A 16,621-nucleotide genomic window follows, 5' to 3' on the forward strand; every position below is an offset into this window, starting at 1 on the left:
AGAGGACAGAGGCCCAGACACCCAGGGACACGCGTGTGGTTGGAGCAGGAGGAGAGAATGGGGCAAAATGAGTCTCTGAAGTAAGACACCAAACCACCCGACGAGACACGGGAAGTGCAGAGAACAAACACCACCACATCCCGGCGCCCGGTCCCCCCAGCATCACGGGCCCACGACCCTCATCGTCCCGTATCCCGGCGCCCGGTCCCCGCAGCATCACGGGCCCACGACCCGCATCTGGAAAGCCAAGCTTGTGTGCAGGGGCCAATCTGTGGAGTTCACGGAAGATGAACACAGCTTGCCTGATATCCTAGGCTCCAAGACCTGACGACAAAGGCACAGGAAAGGATTAGAATCTGCCTGTTATTATTTGTATTAGTTCTCTTTATTTGTAGCAATCATTCACTCATTTAAACCTCAAAAACATCATCGTCTTTGTGGACATGAATTTTACATCTGCTTGATGCTGAAGGCTGGGGGCAGGAAGCCAGGTGCCCAAGGTCACAGGCAGGTGCGCGGGGCCTGGGCCGACACGGACTGATGCTGATGAGGAGAGCCACAGGCCCCGACGGCCGTCAAGGCTGTGCTCTCCCCTTGTGCAGAAAGGCAAAAGAGCATTCTGAAACACTGAAATAAATGGAAAACTGAGAATCAAAAGTTTAGCAAAATTAATTTAGGTCATTATTAGAGTTCTGCAGATCAGTACAATAAAACAGTAACAGCGTTCCTTGTGATTTTGATTAAAAACACACTCGTGAGTCTTTAGGCCGGGATCACCCGAAGGTTTCCTCCACATCTGAGCAACGCCTTGCCTTTATCTCAAGAGCAAAGCGCATCCTGGCAGAGACACCCTGATTTGAAGGCATCGTGGAACCAAGGTCATTTCTAGGGGACGTCATCTGAAATGCGTTAAGTTCCTTTAAACAGAAGACTTGCCCTTTATATGCTAATTATTTCAGTTCAAAGAACAAGCCCGCTGTTTAAAGGACAAGCAATGTTTGAGGAGATGTATATTAGAGACTTCGTGACTGAAACAGGCCCCCGGCTTGCAGGACGCTCGGCCCCCGCTGGCCGGGAGGAAATGACATTGGCTTCTGCTTCCTCAGTAATCATACCTGACACACTAATTTTTCTGTAGCAAATAGAAATGGGCAATGTTTAGGCGACATAAACGATTCTGAAATATGTACTCCCAATGTCACTTTCCCCTCTTGGAGTTTAATTCATGAAAAACTTTTGACCTCCTAATTTATAACTCAGAAGTGGAGTCAACGCCTTTACTGAAATTCAGCTCACGGTACCTTTATTAATTATAGATTTTAATGTGGCTTTAACATCTTGTGTCTCAACTTATTAGAAAAATATCTCTACTTTAGGAGACTATTTCTATGGATGAACTTGGGTGTTCTGCAGCTAATTAGAAAGTGGAAGATATGGGACCACGCTGCCTGGTCCTACGGGAACCCCACAGCTGCAGTTTTCCTTTGATTTTAGAAGCTGCCTTCATGCTGAATGTTTCAGATGAGAACTGTTCTGCTTTCGTGATGTGACTCTTTTTCCTTCAAGTTTTTAAAAATTCCAGTATAGGCACCTGGGGGTTCAGTTGGTTAAGCATCTGACTTCGGTTCAGATCATGATCTCACAGTTCATGAGTTCAAGCCTTGTGTCGGGCTCTGTGCTGACAGCTCAGACCCTGGAGTCTGCATTGGATTCTGTGTCTCCCTCTCTCTCTGCCCCTCCCCTGCTCATGCTTTGTCTCTCTCTCTCTCTCTCTCAAAACATGAATAACCATTTAAAAAAATTTTTAATCCCAGCATAGCTAACATGCAGTGTCGAATTGGTTTTGGACGCACAATACGCTGACCCAACAGTTCTACATGTGACTCAGGGCTCATCATCCTTATTCCCCCCACCTCCCAAACCCCTCCCCACTGGTAACCATCACTTTGTTCTCTATAGTGAAGAATCTATTTTTTGGTTTCTCTTTTTGTTGTTCATTTGCTTTTGTTTCTTAAATTCCACCTATGAGTGACATCATAGGGTGTTTTGGATCTGGCCCCTGAGGCAAGGGAAACAAAAGCAAAATTAAACTATTGGGATGTCGTCCAAAGAAAAATCTTCCGCACAGAGAAGGAAACAATCAACAAAACAACAAGGCAAAGTACTGAATACGAGAGCATAATGTGGTTCTCAGCTTCCAAGAGTTTATTACACACACACCCCCACACCCACCCACCCACCCCCCCACACACACACACCTTTTACTGAAAACATATGACATCTCCCTTGAGGCTAGCTTGCAGCCCCAGCTGACCCCTAGCCGTTACACACAGAAACAGAAACTCCTGTTCCCATGACCCGGAGGCTCAGCCCAGGTGGGTCCCCACACGGCGCGCTCAGCACAGTGGGTGCAACCGTGCTCTGGGTACACGCACGACGGGGGCTCTCACACTGAGCCCGCTTTGCTGGCAGCGGCTGCTTTGGATCCGGCCCTTCTCCGACTCTGCGGCCAGTGTGCTTCCCACCACGGTGAAGAGTGGCTGACACTTGGTCCTTCCTGCCTCGCTCTCGGGAAGTGCTGTGTCCACCGATGCCCAGGGCGTGTGAGCACCTCCACCCCCTCAATGCTGGTAGCACATGAGCATCACCGTCCCTTCAGGAGATGCTGGATGGGCCCAGGAGCCCCGATTCAGGGTCTGTGGTCAGCCTCAGGAACCCATAGGAATCATCTCAGGTCACCAAAGCAGCCACATCACAGACAGCTCTAGAAAGTAGAGCGGGAGCGAATTCTGGAACTTACAATCCGTGAAAAGCTGTGTGGTGTGCAAGGATGTGAGCATGAGATTCAGGCTGGGTTTGAGAATCATCATCCACTGGCTGCGTGACCTTGGCATTTAGATTTGAACTTTCTGAGCCTTGACTTTTTCATTGAAAACAGATGTAAAGTCCACATAAAAGGCTTAGCGCACGGTGAGCTCTGAATAGTCATTTGTGAGATTGTTTGGTCAAATGTTGCATCGGCACCGAGTTCCTGAAAATGGCAGTTTGTATCAGAAAACGTACAAAACCGTATTTTTTAAAGGTTTGAGCAGTCCCTGCTTTCAGAGAAAGACACTGATTTCTTTTCATTCTCAGTTAATACTTCATTTTCATTTGAAAGAATTCTAACGCCATACAGGCCTGCAGATTAATGAGACGGTTGTACATCCGTGTGGGTTGAATAGTGAGTTCTCATTACACGTTGAATATCGAGATTCCACTTCTCTACCAAATCAAAGCAGCACTTCCAAAAATACTTCTGAGTGATAATGTTATTATCACTGGTTTTTATTTCCATTTTTGCCATGATTAGTTATCCTCGCGTTCTCTTTATTTTTTAATATTCTAGCCACATCTTATAAGCAAAGGAATCTTAAGACGTGTTGGCTAACTTGTGGGCTTTGCTCTAAATGCCTGGGTTCGATCCCACCTCTTGAAGTTACTGAGTTGGTTTGGGCAAAGCACCTGGTCTTTCTGGGTTTGCTCTCACATCTCCTCATCAAGCTACAAAACGCTCAGAGTCTTGTCGAGCACAAAGCGATCACTCAGAAATGTTAGCCACAATTACAGGGAATAAAGGAAAACAAAAGTAATTTAGCAGTGGGTACTGAAGAGGGCACCTGTTGGGATGAGCACTGGGTGTTGTATGGAAACCAATTTGACAATAAATTTCATATTAAAAAAAAGAAGAATGTGACACAGGAAGGAAGGTCAGGGAAGAACTGTTTGTGGCTGCGAGTAAATTCATACAGCATTTATCCAACTCCCAACCACACAGAATGAAACACCATTATCAGGATATAAATTTGGAAAAACTCACATGGCTTGACTTTCAGGGAGCTACAGCTTATCATTTACAAATGCCCGGATTGGTACTGCAGAGATAGTAATGAATTCCAGCCAACGGTGCTTTCTGCATTCTCAACAACATTAAATACAAGGCGATGCTTCGGAGGACAGATAAAATACAAAATGACAATACCATGGATTAGACAGCAACAGAGAAGGCTGGCTTGAAGAGACAACAGTGGAACTGCAGAAGTAAAATGGGTAAAAACAAGTGATGAGCAGGAGGCATACAGCCGAAAGCAAAATCAATATTGAAGACTGAAAGTACCGTTAGACTAAAACCCTTCAAATGATACCACTTTTATCATCATTATAACCAGTTTTTAAAGAAAGATTTTAAAATGAAAGGAGGTTTATAACAAATAGCATATGAGCAGCTATTCATAAGACAATACAAGGCTACTTTAGCCTAAAAAGGCCACGCCTGGACAATGCCTGTCCACGAGAACTGAAACCACGGAAGCCACATAATGTCCACCAAGGGGGGACGGATAAAGAGCACGTGGTGTGTGTGCACACGGGCGTAACTTCTCCTGTACAGTGAAGGCAACCCTGCCATGGGCAACAGCACGGATGAAGCTGGAGGGCGTCATGCTGGTGAAATGGGCCGAGAAGGGCACATCTTGCGTGATTACACTTACACGGGTCCCTGGAGTCCTCAGACCTGCAGAAGCAGGGAGCAGAATGGTGGGCGCCAGGAAGTGGGGAGGGCGGGGGAGATGTGGTTCGGAGGGCGTGAACCTTCAGTTCTGCAAGATTCGTAAGTTCTAGAGGTGTGCTGTGTGATGGTGTGCCTGCAGTGACTACCCACTGGCTACCTAAGCAGTCATGAGTGAGTACTTACTGTATACATAAACATTCGTTAGAGAGTACGTACTGGGTACTTACCCATTCGTTAGGAAGGGGGTGCCTGGGTGGCTCAGTTGTGGAAGCATCAGACTCTTGATTTCAGCTCAGGTGATAATCTCATGGTCATGAGTTTGAGCCCCGTGTAGGGCTCTGTGCTGAGAGGGAGGAGCCTGCTTGGGATTTTCTCTCCCTTCCTCTCCCTGTGCCCCTCCCCCACTTATGCGGTCTCTGTCTCTTTCAAACTAGATAAACTTTAAAAAAAGCCATTGTATTTATTTTCAACGGTAACAATTAGAATATTCACGGAGGGGCGCCTGGGTGGCTCAGTCGGTTGAGCTTCCGACTTCGGCTCAGGTCATGATCTCGCAGTCCATGAGTTCGAGCCCCGCATCGGGCTCTGTGCTGACAGCTCGGAGCCTGGAGCCTGCTTTGGATTCTGTGTCTCCCTCTCTCTGCCCCTCCTCCACTCGCACTCTGTCTCTCTCTGTCTCAGAAATAAATAAACATTGAAAAAATAATAATAATAATAAAAAAAGAATATTCATGGAAAAAAGATTCCACTTATACTAGAATAAAATACTCAGTTATCAAATGATGATATTAATATAAGATGTACAAAAACTTTAGAGAGAAAAGAGTTTAAAGTTCTCAAAGACAAAAACCCTGAATATATGGGGATGTACACAATGGGTATAGATGAGAAGACATAACACAGTCCATATATCAATGGTCCCTAAATTAATCTAATGATAAGATGCGTTTTCCATCAAAATTCCAACAAGATGCTGAAAGAATGCTTCAACTGAACTTAATATCTGTATGGAGGTATGGTGGCTGGAGGCCAAAGCTTCGGGAGACCAAGAGTCAGACAGAAGATTCCCTACAAACAGCAGGAATTATAAGTGGCCTGTCAACTTACACAATATGTCATGGATAAGAAAAGGAACAGGTGGTCAGCAAAAGGACACAGATGACCTAGACAGATGTAACAATAGTGTATGGATGTATGACAGAGTTGTCACACAGAACAAGGGGATAAAATGAGCTATTTAGGGGGGGCCTGGCGGCTCAGTCAGTTAAGCGTCGGACTCTTGATTTCGGCTCAGGTCATAATCTCACAGTCGTGGGTTCAAGCCACATGTTGGGCTCTGTGCTGACAGCACAGAGCCTGCTTGGGATTCTCTCTCTCTCTCTCTCTCTCTCTCTCTGTCCCTCTCCCTCTCTCAAAATAAATACCTTAAAAAATGAGCTATTTAAAAATAAATTCCATAAAAAAGAAGATACCACCAAAGTAGACATTAAGTGAGAATACTTACAACATACATCAAAGTATCACCAGCTTGTGCTGAAACCCCACTTGCACAGCATGTTCGTTGGCCGGGCAGCAGACCAGGGGCATAAAAAAACAGAATTTATTTTCTCACAGTTTGGAGGCTGAAACTCCAAGATCCAGGTAGGACTGGTTCCTTCTGAGGCCTCCTTCTTTGGCTTGTGGACGACTGTCTTCATTCACATGGAGACGTGTCTGTCTGTGTCCCGGTCTCCTTTCCTTATAGTGACCCCAGTCATGTTGATTGGGCCCCCAAACAGCCTGATTTAACTCACTTGCCTCTTTGAAGACCCTGTCTCCATTCTGAGGTACTGGGGGGCCCACTTCTACATGTGATTTTCACGGGGACAAAGTTCAGCTCATAATAATAGCAACAAGAAAGAGTCGACTCATTGAACCATGGACAACGCACAGAACACGGTAGTTTGTAATAAGGAAACGCACAGTTAATCCTCTGGAAAGGTGGTCAGCCTCGCTAACGTTTTGCATAAAACAGAACTCAAAAGAACCATGTGATGTTATTTCACGGGCCTAGGATTTGCCCACATGAACAGGTGTAAAGATGTGCACAAACGGGCACTTTTGCACGCCGAGGCAGATGCACAAATCGGTCAACGTGGTTTGGTCAACGTGCGGGAAGAACCTTGCAGAGGCGCTGACTCCACGAACCCACGTGTGTGATCCCCGCAGAGATCGTCACACGCAGACACTACTGAGGCAGGACGCCATACTGTTTGTGATGGAGAAACACTGGAGTCCACACAAACGCCCATCGGTAGAGCAAACACCACAACACCTTCAGTGCCCACTGTGGGCGCGGGGCCTGGTGCCAGGTACACAGCGGTTGGGAACAATAAGCACTTTCCCACCCACGTAAAACTTACCGGCTGGCCAAGGTAAATATTCAGAAATTCTAGTCTGTCACTCCCCGGACAGACTGAGGTGCTGTCCTTCCCGCACCCACAAGGAGAGAAGGACCAGCCATGAGTGAGCCCAAGAAGCACCCCCGTGAGTGTTCACCACACCCCCTCCCGGGCCGATGTGCTCAGGACTCAGCTCCTCACACAGCTGTCCCATCGTGGCACGTGAGCACACACCTGGAGATCACGGGCCATAATGTCTTAACCCCGTAACCTCAGTGCCCACCGCGGGACTGGGAACCCGGGGTCCCACACGCTGGACAGGATGAGCAGGAAAACATCTACTCGTCAGCCGAGGCTGGAGGTTTGGGGCGAGGTGACCCAAGAATTCCAGTGAGAGGCGAAACAGGGAAAGCAACGGTGTGCTTCTTAAAGCAGGTGTGCAGTGCTGGCTTTGGTGACAGAGCAGTAGGAATGACTCCAGTGCACAGAGCGCATCGTTCAAGGTGCCCGGGACATGGGCGCTTGGAACACCTGAAGGAACAACTTCCAACAGACTCAAACACGACTCTAAAGGCTGTGTTTAATGTGACAAAGTGCTTCTAAAACACACTTGGATTAACTGCAGAATGACTCTACTAATTCTGTTTCTGCATTACATTTTCAGCTGAACTTTGTTCACTTGTCTAAAAATACCTTCCTCTGAAATCCACCTGTCATCTTCAGAATCTTCACATAAAACTTTTGAAGTGATAATGATAGTACGTGTTCTTATCAAAACCTTGAGCGAAAATGTAAGCCAAAAATATTTCACATTGTTTTTCCAATGAAACCATATTTAGATACAAATTTGTTACTTATGCAACAAATATTTCTAGGATCCGTTGTAAAAATATTTTTAATACTGAATTTTCTTTTTTAAGAAAATCCAAGTCAAAATAGAACATTTATTTTCCCACACCTCTATTCACATATGTAGCCTACACACTTCATTTAGAGCATAAACTATATTACACACACATCAATAACTGTGTCGTCCTCTCTTCTTGACCTTTAAGGTCATGAGCCAGTGAAAGAAGTCATTACAAACGGCAGATGGGCAGTCTGTTGCTGCACTGAATCCAGTGAGGACAATATACACTGAAGGCTCGGAGGAACCCTGACAACCTGTACACACCCAACGCTGTGTGACACGAGTTACCCACTGGCTGCAGGGAGTTCTGGAAGGCAGCCTGAGAAATTTATGTGATGAGAGAAAAACACAACAGGGAGCTGCCCCCTGTTATACATGTGCCATTTTTAGAAACTTCAATCCTCCTAGTAGAAATATCTGGAGTTTTAAGGCTGCAACCACACACTGTGTTTTGTCTTAGCCCACTCAGGTGCACGACAAACTACCACACCCCCGGTCAGATACAGACTAGACATTCACGTCTCAGTGCTGGAGGCTGGGGGGCCCGGGTTGGAACACCCCTGCTGGGTGAGGATCCTTCCCCAGAGTCCTCACCATGTCTGCATGGGAGGGGCGGTGAGAGGGCTCCCGGGAGGGTGGAGCCTCCTGACCTGATCCCATGGCCCCACCTCCAACCACCAGCACCCAGGGCACTAGGATTTCAACACACGGATTTGGGGGATGCGAACATTCAGACCGTAACACGTTTCAACGACAAACTTTGATAGTGGAGAAAAACGCAGCAAACAAATGAAAACCCACCCAACACCCCCCACACACACACGCACACACACGTGCACACACGTGCAGGCATATACGTGCATTCAGCACACATACACGTGCATACGCATGCACATGCACACACGTGCCCACAAAGCACACGTATGTACACTCACACCTGTGCACACACGTGTGTACATACATACACACGTGTGCACACACATTTTATTGAGGCCAAGGCTGTGCTGTAGGTTTCCTTAAAACTTAGATAAGAAATCACCTGCATTATTGTTTCTCCCTCCCCTTCCTCAAAAAAAATAGAGAAAAACTTACTACCTTTCATCCCTGATGAACACGCCAGGATGGGGCATTCCATTCGGGCAGGCATGTGGCTTTATCTGCAAGAACCATCTGTGTTTAGAGTAAAATAGGTGACAAATGAAAATCTTAGGATCTATAATGTATGTATTTTTATAAATGGAAAGACCAGATTGTTCATTGGTTTATTCATTCTATTTAAAAGATTTGTCTAAAAACGTCTTTATGAAAAGAAACTAAAACATCAGGGCTTTCTCATCTGAAAAGTAGCAGACACAGACCTCTGCTACCAGCTACATGGAGTGACTGGGCCAAGCTTCATCTTGGGACATAAACATCCAGAAAATGGGACAGAATATTTGAAATCGGTGTCCTCGGGTGCCAGAAGTCAGGCAGCAGAGGGCTGGCCCCAGACAGAGAGAAGGAATGATGTCACTCTGGGCCCCTGCGGTGGCTGTGGGAGCAAATCCTCGGGGTAGAATGTTGGATTAAGAAAACTTTAGGAAAAAGGAAGACAGTAATCATCAAAGTTGAGTTTTGGTAAGGTGACGTCCCCCTCAGACGCTACCACGGGCTCAAGAATGAAGTCTTGTCATTCATGGACGCGGATGGTGTAGTCAGTGTGTGACTGACCCGTGTCTACCCTGCACGAGGACGGGAGCCCGGGGGCCGCGAGGCTGCAGAAGGGAGGCGGTTTCACCGCAGAAATCACTGCAGCTCTGCCCTCTCGCACCCAGTGTGGCCACCCGGAGGCAGAACTCTTCTTCCCGGTGAATTTCACGTGAAAAGAGAAGAGGAGCTCTGGGTCTGCTGTCGAGACTTAGTGTGCAACTTGCCTGGCTCGCCCCCCCCCAACCCCCCCAAAAACGCTTTCTTGCCAGGACGTCGGACGGCGTCTGATGGTCATCTGCTGAGGCTCTGGGCAGGGTAAGCGTTGGGGGTCCTTCCTCGCTGCTTAGGTCTCCGTGGCCCAGTCGGGGCCCAGTGTGAACGTGCGTGTCCGCGGTGCCGGCGGCGCCTCCCCGCCCCCGCCCCAAAGGACCTCTGTGCCTGTTCTGTGTTCTGGGAGTTTTTATCACTTACCCAGCCCTTCCTCTGCCTGCCAAGGGGCAGAAACTTGCTTTTGGAGTCAGAGGCCGGCGAGCAGGGGGCCTCATCCCGGGCCGCTGACCGGGTGGCACGTGGTGGCGCATGACCCCGGGATGGGCGGGGTGCCGCAGCTGGGCTGAGGGCGTCTGCCTTAGACAAGAGCAGACCGGGTTTCCCTTTGTGGGGGAGGGAGAAAAGGACACCGGTGCGCTTCTGGTGGGCGGCGGTGAGGCCACCGAGTCAGCAAATCCGTGTCACCTCTCCCCGTGCACGGAGTGGCCAGGCCACCGAGCAGGCCAGCCATGCGGCGCACAGAGGGTGACGCGGCTTCCGCGGCCGGAGGCCACCGCGCGGGGCGGGCTTGCCCTTACAGCAGCTGACGTCACTTCCTGATGCCGTGGCACCGCCCACCCGCTGACCGCAGACGTCACCTTCCCGACGCTGCAGTGCCGTCTACCCGCTGACCACTGACGTCCCCTCCCGGATGCTGTAGCACCGCCCACCCATCCGGCTGACCGCTGACGTCACCTTCCCGACGCTGTAGCACCGCCTGCCCGCTGACCGCCGATGTCACCTTCCCGGGGCCAGGGCGCCACCCACCGCTGACCAATGACGTTACCTTCCCGAGGCCCACCCACTGACAGCTGAAGTCACCTTCCCGACCCTGTAGCGCTGCCTACCCGCTGACCGCTGAGGTCACCATCCTGAGGCCACGGCACCACCCACCCGCTGACCGCTGACGTCACCTTCCTGAGGCCACGGCGCCACCCACCCAATGACCACTGACGTCACCTTCCTGAGGCCACGGCGCCACCCACCCAATGACCGCTGAGGTCACCTTCCTGAGGCCACGGCGCCACCCACCCGCTGACCGCTGACGTCACCTTCCTGAGGCCACGGCGCCACCCACCCACTGACGGCTGACGTCATCTTCCCGACGCTGTAGCACCACCCACCCGGCTGACCACAAGCCTTCTGCCGCCCCCTCACCCCTCGTGCGTGCAACACGGTTTGGGTATATTCACACTCAGGTAACACATTTGGGTATATTCACACTCAGGTACCTAACACACGAGCTGCCGTGCACGGAGCTCTAGCACAGGGCAAGCGCTCACTAATTGCAAGGATCGTATTTCTTGATGAAATTCTAATCTGCTTGCACCCCTTCTCCATTAGCTCGCTGGCTTGCTCTGTGTCGATGGCCCGTCCCGTGTTCCTGAAAACCCCTGCTGGGTGACGTCCTCTTCTGTCGTCCTTGTTTGCAGGGTAGTAAGCCTTTCCAAAGTGTTGTCTGGACGGGGGGTAATAACACTGTTCTACCTCCTCTGGACAAACATGAAATATTCGGTCATCTGAAAATACCTTCCAAGTTGTCCCGTAACAGGATTCCACGGCATCTTTGCACAAGGGAAAATGGGAAAGAAATAAAGGATTACTCAGTAGACACTGCCAAGTGGCTTTCTTTTAAACCTAATGATGAGAGGGGTTTTTTTAATTTTGTAAGGAATATAATGATTTGGTAAAAATGTCTTTTACAACTTACAATGAAAATATGGTGAACATTTATTCTGTTAGTATTTTCACAAAACATTAGAAGTCCTCACTGTCACTGAAGTGTGCCATATGAGTATGGATTTCAGGAGTTTGGGCATAAAATTCCTCAGTTTTTCTCTTAGAGCTTAGAGTTTGTTTTAACTTGTTCTAAGAAATACTCACACAATGCTGAAGTGCATAGATTTCAACAATCGCGGAATTATTTTCCCTGAAACCACCCAGAACATTATTGTAACAATTCTTCATGAAAAACCAGTATGATTAACCTTTCAATTTATCTCTAACTATGGAGGATGCATATTTCAAAACAGGCTCTGGACCTTCTTTTGTCCTGTGAAACTAGCAGTATTTCATGGAAAATACGCGATGCAATCAGTGGATGTCTACTTTGGGCCATGATTTCTACTTATGAAAAAATATAGTGAATTCAACATGGTTCTTGAAAGCATTTTGAAAAGTTCTTTTTTCCTGGAAAAAAAAAATCTCATAAATACGAGTAATCTCTCTTTCCATTAGTACAGCATGACATTTATCTTTGTAGGTATAAAAACATGAATCAGCTGGCAACATATTTCTCAGGCAAGACTGCAGCCGTTTTATTAGCGGGTCATTAACTGGAACTGTGGAGAGAGCTGAGTCATCACGGACCGTGACAGGAGCCGGAACCTGCATTCTTGTCACGCAGTGCAGCACGGGGTCCTCGTCATATATGTAGTTACCTACTTGTTCCGCTTTCATCGAAACAGCGACTGGTAAGTGTCCTTCTTGGCATTGGGGATGAGGGTGTTTAGGTTACTTAGGCAAAGTGAAAAAACATGGCAATGGTTTTGTTATCTGTGAAGGAAAATATCTTCTGACGTTCAAAACTAGTCTTTGTGGGGGTGAGGGATCTTCTGGGGCTTGGTGCTTGCAGATCCTTTTCCTGCAAATGAACTTCAGATATATTTTAAAAGACCCTTCAACCAAAAGCCACATATGCACGCTGGTGCCTGTCAGAGAAATGAGGCAAAGAAAGCCCGATTCGTACCTCAAGAGTCACAGTCGTTATGGGGAAACAAAATGTTCACACGCAAAGTATTACAGGACAAGATATATAATAAAGGCAGTGGTTCTGCTCAGCCCTGCGCAGTGGAGTCATGTATGTTTCCCTGACATTTTTACTGACCATGGAGAAATTGTGCCTCCTACAGATACAGCCCGAAGTCCCTGACAGATGATTGAGAGATGACAGACAGATGATCAATAGAGGATAGACAGATGAGAGATGACAGATGATAGATGATTGACAGGTGAGAGATGACAGATAGATGATAGATAACAGATGATCGAGGGCCGATTAGGTGACTGGATGGATGCAGACAGACGTGGACACTGAGACACTAGTACAGGCACCTGGCGGGAAGTTCAACCAGTTCTGTGTCTTTTGTCGCCTGACAACTGACGGGCACAGTGACTGGGATTTAAGCCCAGGCCTCCCAACTTGGAATCCCATTGCCAGTCTTACTCCTGCTGGGCAAGCTCTGGGACTAGGGGAGCAGCACGGTCTTCCTCCCTCCCGCCCCCCTCCTCCCCACACCCTCGCAGCCCCCATGTCCCCTCAGATTCGGGCTCCCTCCCTCCTAACTTTGCTCCTCCTACACCTCCTCCTTCCCCTCTTCCTTTTCCCTCCCTCCTGCCTCCTCCCCCTGCACCCCTGATTTTCGAAGCTGACGTCACTTCGCCAGGAGATCCATCCAAAGGAATCTGAGGACACAACCACATCCTTGCACGCCCAACGCGGTCGGCCCTGGGCTCTCTGTTTTCCAAGTCCGGACTCCAGCGTCAGACCCCAGGCCCCCTTCTGGGCCGTGCCACATCCGGTCCAGGTGGCGTGTCTGCCCTGTGGGTGGCGCCGGGGACAGGGAGCAGCAGAGGCACATCTGTTCCTCTGCCTCGAAGCCTCATTTTCACCCCCTACGACTTCACCTCCACAGCCCTGGACGGCTACAGAGTCCAGCTCAGACACGCAGCCTCGGTTTCACAGGTGACCCACAGACAAGTGTGCAGTGTTTGGGGCCAGAAGTCGGTGTATGGGATCAGTGCGCCCTCCTCCTGTGCTAGCTGAAGTTAAGGAGCTCCCTGTATAAGTGCCCTTGAAGAAAGCCCCACGAGGACAAAGAAGGATAACGTGCTCCCGCAACACCGCGAGCAGGGCCTGTGCTGGGGCATTGATCCCCCCGAGACGGTCAGCCGAGTGCAAACGAAGCCATCAGCCCTGCGCCTCTGCAACCAGGCCGGTCCACACCCGGAGAGGCGTTGGCTGTTTTTCCAGCACAAGATTCATGTCGCCTTCGGGCACCCCCCGGACGAAACGTCCACGAGGGCCCGACACCAGGCATGGAACCCGCGTCTTCGCTACCTCTCAGCGACACTTCTCGCACCGGGACTGAGGCTGCTTGGGGTTCGCGGGGCCAGCGAACTGGGAGCAGGACTCCCGCTTGTGCTTTCCGAGAGGCTGGAGCCAGACCTGGGCGGGCATGCGGCAGGGCTGGGCCTCCAGGATCTGCTTCCCCTGAACACAGCCTTCCTCGCCCGCCTCCTCCTCCCCCTCCCCCTCCCCCTCCCCTTACCCCTCCCCCTCCCCTTCCTCCCCCCCCCCCCTTTTCCGTCGTCCCGGCTGAGCACACCCACAACAGGCCGCAGTGAGAGCGGTCCCGACCCCACAGTCACGTGGCAGAGAAGCGCTCCTTTTGCAAATTACCCGGAATGGAGCAAATGCGAGGTCACGCAGGGCCCACCTCCTGACGCCACCATCTTAATTAGCTCTTGCAGACCCGACGCCTGGGGAACAGGTGTTAGGACTTCCACGCAAGAATCCGGGAGACGCTCGGCACGTCACAAGGGCCGGCCGTGAGTTGAGATTTGACGGAAGGAGGCCTTGGAGGGGACCCATGTGGGCTTTCAGAAAGAGCAGGAGGTAGTTTCACGGAACGTCCCCGAGAATGGTCAGTGCGTGCCCGTCACACGCCCGCAGCAGAGGGGCCGGGAGAGGCCTGGCCTCACGGAAGCTGCGTCCGGGTCGGGGCCTAGGAGGAAGTAAGGGGGGTGGTGGCGTGAGGCCGCCCGGCCTCTGGGGAGGATGCCGGGGGGGGCCCCCCGGAGGCAGGCAGAGGAGCAGGGACCCGCCGTCATTGCGGAGACGAGCCGGCAACCGCCCCCCGGAGGGACCGGGTCCAGCTCCGCGCGCCTGGGGCCAGGGCCGGCCCGGCCAGGACAGAGAGGCCTCCGGGAGCCGAGGGCAGGGCTCACCGGAGCCTGGCTCCAGACGCTGCCCTCGCTGCACGTTTCCCCGGGCGCAGCCTGCCAGCTCGGAGCGGATGGCCGGCCTGGGTCTGCCGGGGCAGAAGGGCCACTTCCTGCAGGGAGACTCGCCCGCGCCACCCGCACATGCCACCTAGAACGCGGGCCTCTGCGAATCCAGGATGGCTGGATTTTGATGAGGATGAACTCGGCACTTCCCCCTACTTTCAGAAGTGGAAAACGTATGGGCCTCTCAGAAATACCTCCTGTAGGTTAGGTTATTGGTCACGTTCAGGTATATCTGTGATCTTTAACATCCGTGTGGGTGTGGCGTGGCCACAAACGAGGTGTCCTCACTGTGGCCTCGCCATCCCCCACCCAGGGGATTCCAGTCCTCTTCCTATCCAAGGCACAAAGCCCAAATCTTTAGCTGTTCCTCCCTTCTGTCAAGAAAAATGACGTCTAGATTCTAAGTTGTCTGACTGCGCACGCTTTCCCCTCGGTCCCTCGGTTCCTCGGTCCCTCGGCCCCAGAGGAGCAGGGCACTGGCTCAGGCTCCCGGGTGCCACCGGCCCTCCCCCTCCTCTCTGTGGGTCTGGTCCTGGCTTCACTTCGAGACCTCTCCCAACCCCAGGCTCAAACCCCAAGCTTTAACGCATCCTTTATTTTCTTTTATTTTCTGTAACGTTTATTTCTGTAACAATATTTATCACACTCTGGTAAATGAGTATTTGTAGTTATTATAATTATAATTATTATATAGTCATTGGGTTATATAGTTATTATAGTTGTTGAGGGAAGTCTCATCCTAACATAAACCCCGCATTCAAGAGTTACCGTGTCTCACTTTTCCAACAGATCACCTGTGGACATCACTTCCCCTGGTAACTGGTCCCGGGCGCTGGCAGTAGGGACTCCAACTTTTGGACTCAGTGAAGGAGCCTCAGAGAACGATGTGGTTCTCCTGTGGATCCTTGGTTCTGGAAATGAAGTGCCTCGGGACTCAGTTTATTTGTGGAATGAAGCATTCAACTAAATGAAGGTAAAAATAGGGAACCCTACAAGCTTTCTGCATATAAGATACAAGAACAGTTTTTTTCAGTGCACCTGTGCCTGGCACATTTTCCTAGGGACACCCCAGTCCTCCTGTTTGCCTCCAGGGTCGTTGGTCACTCTGTGTGACATTCAGCTGGTCCCCAGGTAGTTCTCCCAGATGTTACACATGCAGCTGCTCTCAATTCCTGTGCTTCCACGTGACATTTTCATATTATTTGAAGACTCTTGACTTGGACCGAGTTAGCATAAACCTCACCGGGTTTACTGTTGTGACACATACACTTGTGTGTTGCTGGGCCATGTGTTTCCCTGTATAACCTGCCTGGTTTTTCACAGCCAGAGATGGGTGTAGTTAAAGCGCTCCAAATCACAGACCTCCAAGAGTTGATGTACCTTTTTGATACATCTCCCTCCTGATAGGTCTACTTCTTTTCCACCTGGGCCAAATGGTAATGTAGTTTGGCTGATTTTCATGTGCTTGGACAGCTGTCCCCGGAGATCCCCATGCAGCTTGGACGACTGTCCCCAGAGACCCCGGTGCAGCCTGGACAGCTGTCCCCGGAAGCCCTGGTGCAGAATTAGGGTTTTCCTTGGAGAGTCTTGCTAATCCTGTTCACTCACTTTCGTGAACAGTTTTATGTTAGGACATGAACAGTACGTTTATCCAGTTTTCGGGAAACACAAAGCCAAGAAGCCTAGTCTATGTCAAGTGATAGTCCTGGCTTA

The 16,621-nt window shown here is 50.1% G+C and overlaps 2 long non-coding RNA genes across 2 annotated transcripts; one reads left to right on the forward strand and one right to left on the reverse strand.

Moving 5' to 3' along the window:
* Positions 1-367: 367 nt before the first annotated feature.
* On the reverse strand, positions 368-10,352 carry LOC132688384 (uncharacterized). The gene is made up of 3 exons (XR_009614514.3): positions 10,001-10,352; positions 8,936-8,997; positions 368-627 (listed from the first exon to the last, which is right to left on the reverse strand). It is a non-coding gene; the product is annotated as an uncharacterized LOC132688384 (long non-coding RNA).
* A 467-nt stretch (positions 10,353-10,819) lies between these two features.
* On the forward strand, positions 10,820-16,331 carry LOC144615837 (uncharacterized). The gene is made up of 3 exons (XR_013554451.2): positions 10,820-11,037; positions 12,102-12,312; positions 15,698-16,331. It is a non-coding gene; the product is annotated as an uncharacterized LOC144615837 (long non-coding RNA).
* The last annotated feature ends 290 nt before the right edge of the window (positions 16,332-16,621 follow it).

This window comes from Panthera onca, chromosome A3 (genome assembly GCF_046562875.1).
Source record: "Panthera onca isolate mPanOnc1 chromosome A3, mPanOnc1 haplotype 2, whole genome shotgun sequence".
Lineage (NCBI taxonomy): Eukaryota > Metazoa > Chordata > Mammalia > Carnivora > Felidae > Panthera > Panthera onca.